This window comes from Eubalaena glacialis, chromosome 5, assembly GCF_028564815.1.
Source record: "Eubalaena glacialis isolate mEubGla1 chromosome 5, mEubGla1.1.hap2.+ XY, whole genome shotgun sequence".
Classification (NCBI taxonomy): Eukaryota; Metazoa; Chordata; class Mammalia; order Artiodactyla; family Balaenidae; genus Eubalaena; species Eubalaena glacialis.
In genome coordinates, this window is record NC_083720.1 from 48585554 (window position 1) to 48595383 (window position 9830).

Genomic DNA, 9830 nt, shown 5'->3' on the forward strand with positions numbered 1-9830 from the left:
TCTGATTAACTCTAAAACTAATAGCCACTAGCATTTATGGAGAACTTATAAATGTTAGGCACTATTCTAAAATCTTTATGCATATTAACTAATTTAATACTTTCATAATTCCCTGAGGTTTGTATTATTACTTGGGTTTCAAGGAGAACGTTCAGGCTTTAAAAGGTGAAGTGATTTGCCTGAGGTCTTGCCAAGAGTACTTGGCAGAGTTGAGATTTGAATTTAGGCATCCTGGGTGCCAGATTCTATGCACCATGGTGCCTCTCCACACCATGATGAAGGGTTCTTTAACTGGGGCTCTGCTAAGGGACCCTGAAGAATCGCCAGGAACTCTTGGGAAAATGAACTTTAGCATGTACTCAAGGAGGCATGGCCAAGCCAATTAACTGGTCTGAGGACGAGAGGATCAGTGCGTAGACTTTCAATTTTCTTGCAGCAATCCATTGTGATCCTTTAAGTAATCTCAAGTGAGCTAATTTGTCTGAAACTTGAAATTGATCATTTCCTCTTCTTTTTGTAGCTTCAGTTTGAAATTTCACCAAGTTGAGAAAAAATATTAAAGTTGGATAGATTTACCTACCTACCTATTTCCTCTCCAAAATATAGGTAGAATGACAATACATACAGGAACTAGTGAAGTCAAATTTAAATTTAATATTATTAATTTATACTTGTGTCAACTTTTAGAGATCATTTAGAGATCAAATCATCCAATCTTTTTATCTTACAGGGGTTTAAAAGTGAGGTGCAGAGAGCAGAAATGACTTATTCAAGGTCAAAGGACTTGGTAAATGGACAAAATTGGCTTGAATGTCATGATTCCTGAGCTATTAATGACAGGTGAAACCAGGATGATACACTGAGAGGTTAAAAAGAAATTAAGTTCTAAAGGAAAAATCTTCTACCTCAGTCAATAGGCGTTAAGAGAAGCAAGACATCAATGTGGTTGGCATCATTGAGAAGGTTCCATTGAAGAGAAAAACTAATCTGGGTCTTTAAAAATAAGTGAGGAGAGGAGGAATGACTTTCCCAGAAGTAGAAATGCACACACGCTAGGGCAGCATTCACGATGGTGGCGTGGCTGGATTGAGGCCTCCTAGGCAGGAGAGAAAAATGGTCCTGGAAAGTTGTTGGAAGAGGCCTCTTAATGTTGGGACCTTATAGGGCAAGTAATGAGGACAAGGTTGTTGTATGACCCTTAGTGTCTCTTCTAATTTTAAGATTTTCTCACCAAAATGACGAAAGCTATTCACTTTCTGATGCCATCTATTCTATCCCAAACCCTTACTTCTACCCTTAGTATATCACATATCTCCATCTTGGGGGTTTCTCAATTACTTGCAAAGATCCCTAAATGTTCTCCAGACAAACTTTCACTCAAACATGACAGGACTCAAGATATTTTACTTAGTCGCAGGGCTTATTCTGGAAGGTTAGTAAATGCGCCTGGCATGCATTTCTTTAAAATATGTATATGGTTGTCCATTAAACAATTAAACAACTGGCCTCCTGGTTTGAGTGCCCTGTTGAATCCATAAGTTGTTTGTAGGAGAATACCTTCCACTTTAAGAATTCCAGCAATATTGCACTAATGTATTTTGAAAAGAGTTCTCATGTACCTTATGATCAAAGTATGTGGAGTATGTAATCTTCATATAAACAATTGGCAGACTACTTGGAAATGCAACAAGAAAACTTTTATAAGAATCTAATCTTTCCCTGTGATTTATGATTTTTTTTTTTTTTTTTTGCCTGCTTTAGTTTCCTTTTCCTGGCCTTTCTGGCCTTTCTGGCCTAAACTGAGTGGGTTCCTGGGTTCACCAATTTAATAGGACATACAACTTTGTCACTCATGTCAAAACCCTTTTCATGTGCTCTCTCTATAAAAGGTGTCAGCCACTTACCACTACAATGGGCTGGCTTTAGGGCAATGATGATCAAGGATAATAATATGATTATCCTTTCTTTATTATCTTAAAATTAGGATCCAAATAATTTTGAGCCCCTGCTATGTGACAAACAGTATACAGTGTGCATTACATAAACTATCTCATTGAATCCTTACAACGTCCAGGTAGGATAAGTAATATTATTAACTCCATTTGATAGATGAGGACACTGAAATGCAAACACTTAAATTTTCTTATACTGCAACATAGGGGAAGCGATTTTGGCTTTGTGTGGTCCAACTTGAAATTTACGTGAACTATGCGAGTGCAGACGGCCTGATTGATGACCTATCACACATACATTGTACATCTGCTTCTGCTTTACTCATTAAAGATTTCATTATCCTGAGGTAAAGATTGCTGCTCACTTCGAAGATATAGATCATTGCCTTTCTTCCTGTGATGCTGATATTAATACTCATTGCCCCCTTCCCAGACACCAGGGTCGTGCTGCCCCGCTATGTACGTGCTCATCTGCAACTATACTTCTCTGATGAACTTTTGAAAGAATAACCCCCCTGCCAGGCTTGATGTTCTTTTTTCTAGCAAGGTATAAGACTATGTTAAAAACCATGCTTCAATGGAGCATTTCTCAGAGCTGAGAGACTGTCTCCTGGGCTATAGCCTTCAGCTTAGCTGGAATAAAACTCTTTCTTAATCTTAGTCACAGACTGGTTATGGACTTTCCATCTGCATTGCTTGGCGTAGTCGACAGGGTATCAGAGAAACTCACCCGAGGTCCCCTGTGTTCTCCTTTGGACAGGCACTCAGTATCAGCACAGGCCCCTTGAGTCCCTCTGGCTTCCCAGCATTCTCCTAGTGCTTTGGTGAGTTCTCCTGATATCCAGACCTCATAGATTTTAAAGAGTGACAGTCCTGAGTTTTGCCCAATCTGTTAAAATGTTAAGACTTGGAATCTTATGGAGGTACCAGTACCTTTCCTAAGTGGAAGGGTACTATAGGAAAGTCCTTAGGCAGAGAAAGCAGAAGGACCATTCGAGTCAACTGTGTTGGCTCAACTTTTTAAAACATGTGGCTTAAAAATTGGAAAGATTTGTACTTTATAGTAAAATGGAACAAAAAAGGAGGTTGGGGATTGTGCTTCTAAAGCCTACCAGCTCCTGGATGCACAGCCACAGACTGGAACTCCAGCTGGCTTCACATACAATGGGTACAAAGTCAATACTCATCTTGCCCCCAAATCACTAGGATGGGGTGCTTTTGACATTCCAAAACTGTTTTTTTTTATATACTCAGTTAGAGAAACTAACTTGATAAAACATCTTTTCAAAATTCTGACCCTAAGAGAATAAAAGTATTCCTAGGAGAAAGTTTGAAGTTATAACTCTTATCATGTCCTTGAAATGTAAACATAGCCCACATCACTTGAGACTATGGCCTTGGCTCAATTAGTAGAACCCAAAACTAAGAAAAAAAAAAAAAGGAAAAGAGACTTTTTAAAATTCAAGCAGGAAAACTGAGATCTCTGTCTGTGTCTATCTGGATGTATATATGCCTATGTGTACATTATAAATATGATATCTCTATCTCTGAATGGTATTATCAAAATAAATTTGTAAAAGAGCTCTATTTAATTGATTTGAAAGTAAGCACTTACAAATCAAATATTTCTAAATGTAACATAAGCTAGTCCCAAAATTTAAAGGACCACATGATCTAGGATTAATCGTTAATGAATAAAAACAAGTTTAAGTTGCTAGTTTAATTAATACAGATATGTCTTTAGAGTCATCAATATTAAGTATAATACTTTTATTGTACCTAGGTTTACTGAAAGTCAATAAGCTCATGTCATCTCTGTTACAAAATTTGTCAACAAGAAAATTAACTTGGTATGATGATATTTTCATAAATAATGAAATAGAGATAAATGGAAAAAAAGTTTTTTGGGTGAACTCTTTAAGAATACTTATGATATGCCTACCTAAACTTCTCCCAATTTTTGGTAACTTGAAACGTTAAAGTTTCACTGAATTAAGTTAAATGATGGAAATTCATTGAATTCTAGATCATTTTTAAATAAGATAAAATACTGAAACATTAATTGCTAAAGAAGTCTATGTTTACCTATTTTTGACCTCTTATTACAATGATACTAAATATATTTGAGACTATTAGTAAATATATTTTGTGCTTTATTGCAATGTTATACAATAAAGTGTCATATGTTCCTAGAAATTAATTTTTAAAAAGGACTGTATATGTAAAGTAGGATATATGTTGTTGGTAAGAGAAAGTATAAAAAATTGAGATTTCTTGTTAAGGAAAAAGAAAGTGATTTTGTCCAGAAGCTGGTTATTTCTAAACGGAAAATGAAAGAAGGGACAAACTAATATGAATATAAAAATTTGTGGAAGGTTTGTGGAAAAAGAACCCTGAGAAAAGAGTTTTGTGTGTAATTAAATTGAATTTGAGTGAATGAATTTTAATATTATAGGTAAAATGGTGGAAAACTAGAATTTGTGTTTTTCTCTGCTAAGAGGACAAAGTTTTCTTGAAATATTGATCTGTTGTTTTTGACAACTGACTGTAAAGCTTCCTTACCTCTTAAGTAGTCTCTTGTAACTTTCTGTATTTGTCTTAGAATATTTTATTGTCATCTTGATTAAGTGAATAAGTAGTGTTTCACAGTGACTTATGATCCTACTTCACCAAGTGTTTAAAACCTTTTGAGGGCTTCCCTGGTGGCGCAGTGGTTGGGAACCTGCCTGCCAATGCAGGGGACACGGGTTCGAGCCCTGGTCTGGGAAGATCCCGCATGCCGCGGAGCGACTAAGCCCGTGAGCCACAACTGAGCCTGCGCGTCTGGAGCCTGTGCTCCGCAACGGGAGAGGCCGCGACGGTGAGAGGCCCGCGCACCGCGATGAAGAGTGGCCCCCGCTCGCCGCAACTGGAGAAAGCCCTCGCACAGAAACAAGGACCCAACACAGCCAAAAAATAAATAAATAAATAAAATAAATATAAATAAATAAATAAATTAAAAAAAAAAAAATAAGCGTTAGCTTTAAAAAAAAAAAAAAAAAAACCTTTTGATATCTTTGACAAACTTCCTCAAGTCAAATTCTAAATGAAGTTCTTTTGACCTCTAGCTAACTTTTGGATGCTTCAGAGAGCCCTAAAACAGCTCAAAGGGAGATATTAAACTAATTAGACTTATTTGGTAGGTTAAATTACATGGGAAACATTGTCAAATGAGTAGTGATAAACCTTCTTAGGTTTTATTGTATGGGTGAATGTTATTAATATATATATTCTAGAAATTATATGAAGTTTCTAAAATTTGAAATGTCCTGGCATGTTGTCAGTCATAATTCTAGCTATTATCTTAAAATGTATGTCACAGAAATAGCTGAATTTCCTCAACAATTGCAATGTAATCAGGTCTTTAACCATGCTTTTTAAGTCTTTTGTAATTTATAGGTAGTCATTGTCTTACTCTGATGCTTTTACAAAACTGCTTATAGATGACTTGCTTTTATGCTCCAAAACTAAATTAGACTAGGTAGCAAAAGGACTTCCACCATGTATGAGGGCTATTTCAGCAATTGCTCTCTTATGCAAGGCTACTGAAGAGATAGTAGTGGGGTCTCCTTTAACTATTTATGTCCTCTACTCAGTTTGCTTCCAGCACCACAGTAAGAAAACAACCAGGGCTGTATTTTATTAACAGATTATCTTCTTGCTCCTAGGAATGACTTACAAGAAATTCCTATTGATAATGGGGATCTAATTTGATTTACAGATGGGTCCTCCTTAAAGGATGAGCAGGGACATTACTGAGCTGGATATGTGGACATAATTGAAAGCTCTTACTTATCAAAAACAAAGTCAGCAAAACAAGCTGAATTAATTATCTTAACCCAAGCTTGTCACCTAGCTAAAGACCAGATAGCAAACATTTATACTGGCAGTCCCTATCCCTTTGGAGTGGCACATGATTTTGGAATGCTATGGAAACAATGAGGTTTTTAACGTCTTCAAGAGAACCTATAAAAAAATGGAAAACAGGTTTCAGAGTTATTAATTGCTATACACTTGATAAAACAGTTAGCAATTCTTAAAACACCAGCATTCTGACACTATGGAAGCTAATGAAAATAAGCCTGCTGATGCTGCAGCCAAACAGGCAGCTTTAAATACTCAGCCTGTCCAGCCTCGAGAATGTCCACTGTTCTCTGTTAACCCTGCTAAGTCAGTAAAATATTTCGTTCTACAGGCTCAAGAAGAAGAGTAGAGATCACCACTGAAGAAGAGAAAGAGATGTGGCAACAAAAAGGGGAAATTTTTGACCCCATCACACAAATATAGTTTGGACCTGATTTTAAAAAACCTATAGTGTCTGTTGGAGAACAATTGCCATTCTTTAACTCATTTGGCACCTGAAAAAATGGTTTTGTGGGAAAACAATGTTTTTGGAAACTTTCACCCATTAGTGGTTCAAGGGAGATATATTACATTATTTTCAGGGTCTTATGAAGGCACTTAAAAGATATGAAAAATTGGTAGCTAACTCCTTTTTCAGCAAGTTCTCCAGAGGCAGCTACCTTAAGGATCATGGATTAATAAAAGATTATTTGCAGCCACAATGGAAAGGATCTTATCAGGTACAATTAACTAATCCATTCTGAGCCTAACTGAAAGACATAAATTCATGGATTCACATCTTTCATTTAAAAAAGGCTCCTCTACCTGATGGGACATTGACCCTTGTTTTTGATACCTGGATTCAACTGATCAAGACAGATATCAACAAACCAGAATGAGAAGACAACAGCAGAGGCAGACCGCTAAGCCAAGATGCCAGACCTGACCCATATGATTATTTATAATACTTTCTTGAGTTTTTGTACTTTTGCATATGATTTAAATGTTTTTCCTATTGTGGGCACAATCTTATGCAGATTTTAAGAATCAACCCAATTGTTGAGTTTGTGGTCAATTACTTATGTTCAGCATTTCTGGCTCACCTTGGTGGATTTCTCCTCTCCAAGCTCTGAGTGGATGTCCCTTAGAAAATTTATTTTAGAAGAAAGAAGTTATAGTTCTGTTTAGACCACTATTGATATTACTAGATGGGATCCTCTCACCTGGTCAATCAATGATACTTGCTCTGACTCTGGCCATAAATATGAATTCTCTCTTAATGGTACCCAAGCTCAGTCTAAACAATGAGCTAAAATTCAGCCAAAGAATTTAACTTCCCAATTATATAGGACCCTCCCTCAGTTATGGGATGGATTTATATGGCTAACACCAGGCTATGGTTGTTTAATTTTAAGAGCTCCCCTATGTTGGGAACAATTAAATCATACTAAGGGCAATCAGCCTAGTAATACTAGAAAATTAAGCTGGGTGCCTTATAAAAAATGTCAACATATCATTTCCCTTAAAGTTAGTAATTGGTACGAGGCAGATTGGGTTATACAACTAGGAATACACTGGGTTTTACCTAATGGAACTCAGTGGGTCTGTGGTACCAACCTATGGCCCTGGCTTCTGCCAGGATTGATAGGAAGATGCGTTCTAGGATTCCCTTGGTCTTAAGATAATATGCATACCAATTTAGATGTAACTCCAGCAACATTTACCCTTAATGTAAGCCCAATGGACCAAAAAATAGATATTCCATTGGTATGACCATTTGGCAGCTATTTTTGTGCCTTCAATAGGATTGGAAGACATAATCACCCATATCAAGGCCCTCACAAAATTCACCCAACAAGCCTTGAATGATAGGAATCAGGCTATAGTCCTACTGAATTCTGAGAGCTCCATGATGAGAAAAGCAGTATTATGAAACCACCTGGCCCTTGACATTTCTACAGTGCCCCAAGAAGTCACCTGCCCCATAATTCAAACTGAATGCTGTATTTTATACTGTTTTATACCAGATCAATCCTCTAATATAACACATTTAATGACCCACAAGAAAAATAAAATTTCTGCTTTAGGTGAACCACTTCCCAGTCTTGGTGACCTTTAAAAAACTGGTTTGGCTCTGGAAGCTCATGGCTTAAATTTCTACTTATGAGCTTATTAATGTTATTAACTATATTACTTACATACTGTCTGTTTTATAGGATTGTTGTTTCTTGCATTACCCAATGTGTAACCAAGCCTCAGACAAAATTAATGATGACCACATAACTTGATCACATATATAACTCTATATAAACAATTATCATTAATGTAACATGTATTAATATTTCTTTAAAAATTATTATTAAAAGCACATGTACAGGGGCTTCCCTGGTGGCGCAGTGGTTAAGAATCCACCTGCCAATGCAGGGGACACGGGTTCGAGCCCTGGTTCAGGAAGATCCCACATGCTGCAGAGCAGCTGGGCCCGTGCGCCACAACTACTGAGCCTGCGCTCTAGAGCCCGCGCGCCTAGAGCCCGCGCGCCTAGAGCCGGTGCTCCGCGACAAGAGAAGCCACCGCAATGAGAAGCCCACGCACCGCAATGAAGAGTAGCCCCCGCTCATTGCAACTAAAAAAAAGAAAGCCCACGCGCAGCAACGAAGACCCAACGCAGCCAAAAATAAGTAAATAAATTAAAAAAAAAAAAAGCACATGTACAATGCCTGTGAGACAATTTGATGTAGTTGATAAAAGGTAGAATCTATGAGATGTTTTCGTTCCAGTATATAGCTTTGTGCCTGTTCACTATATATAAATAACTCCCCAACATAGATGACTATGCAAATCCAGAGATAAAAGAGGCCTAAAAAAACCTCAAAGAATTAAAAAAAAAAAAAAAAAAAGATGCTTAGCACCAAGGGACATGATGGACCCATGGCAGACAGCACCCACTCTGGCATCAAAGGACAAAATTTGATAATTAAGGCTTTCTATCTACAGATTTGCTATTAAAAGGGGGAAATGATAGAGAAAAATTTCAAATTTTCACATATTGAGATATAGGAAAGCCATTTTGGTTTTACATGATGCAGCTTGAAGTTTATGTGAACTATGTGAGTTTAGAGGGCCTGATTTATGGCCTAACAAACATACATTGTACATCGGCTTTACTCATTAAAGGAAAGAATGCATTATCCTGGGGTAAAGAATGCTTACATTGAAGATATAGATCATTGCCTGTCTTCTTGTGATGCTAATGTTAATACTGTTAATCTTGTTCCCTTCCCAGATGCCAGGGTCATGCTGACCTGCTGTGTATGTGCTAATCTGTAACTATACTCCTCTGTTGAACTTTTGAAATAATGTACCCCCTGCTGTACTTGATGTATGTTCTTTGTTCTCACAAGGTATAACACTATGCTGAAAGTCATGCTTCAGTGGAACAGTTTTTCAGAGCTGAGAGGCTTTCTCCAGGGCAATAGTCTTCAGCTTAGCTTGAATAAAACTCTTTCTTGTTCTTTGCTATAGACTGGTTATTGATTTTTCATCAACAGTAACTTGCCCAAGATTATGAAGGGGATCAGAATAGGCCACTTCAAAATATGCCACTTGGCATAAGGATTATGCTGAAAGTAATTGAGAATCAGCAGGTGCAAGAAGAGTTCTCTGCCCTCCTCTTGTCTACCTAAAAGCAGGGCATACGTTTCACTTTGTGAAGCTGCCCCCATCCCTCCTTTTCCAGGAGTCAGAGAGCAAATCTTATCATGGGAGACAAAAAGTCATCACCACGATGAGTCTGCATAAACAAAACTAACTGCATAGACGCCTTACCTTCTATTAGTTTCCCCTATATACTTCCCCACAGTTTATCATCCCTTGAAACCCAAACTCCCTTTCTTTTGTTAAAATGGTACACAAGCTCCAGAATCTAACTGCTACTTTTTTTTTTTTAATATTTTATTTATTTATTTTTGGCCGTGTTCGGTCTTCACTGCTGCA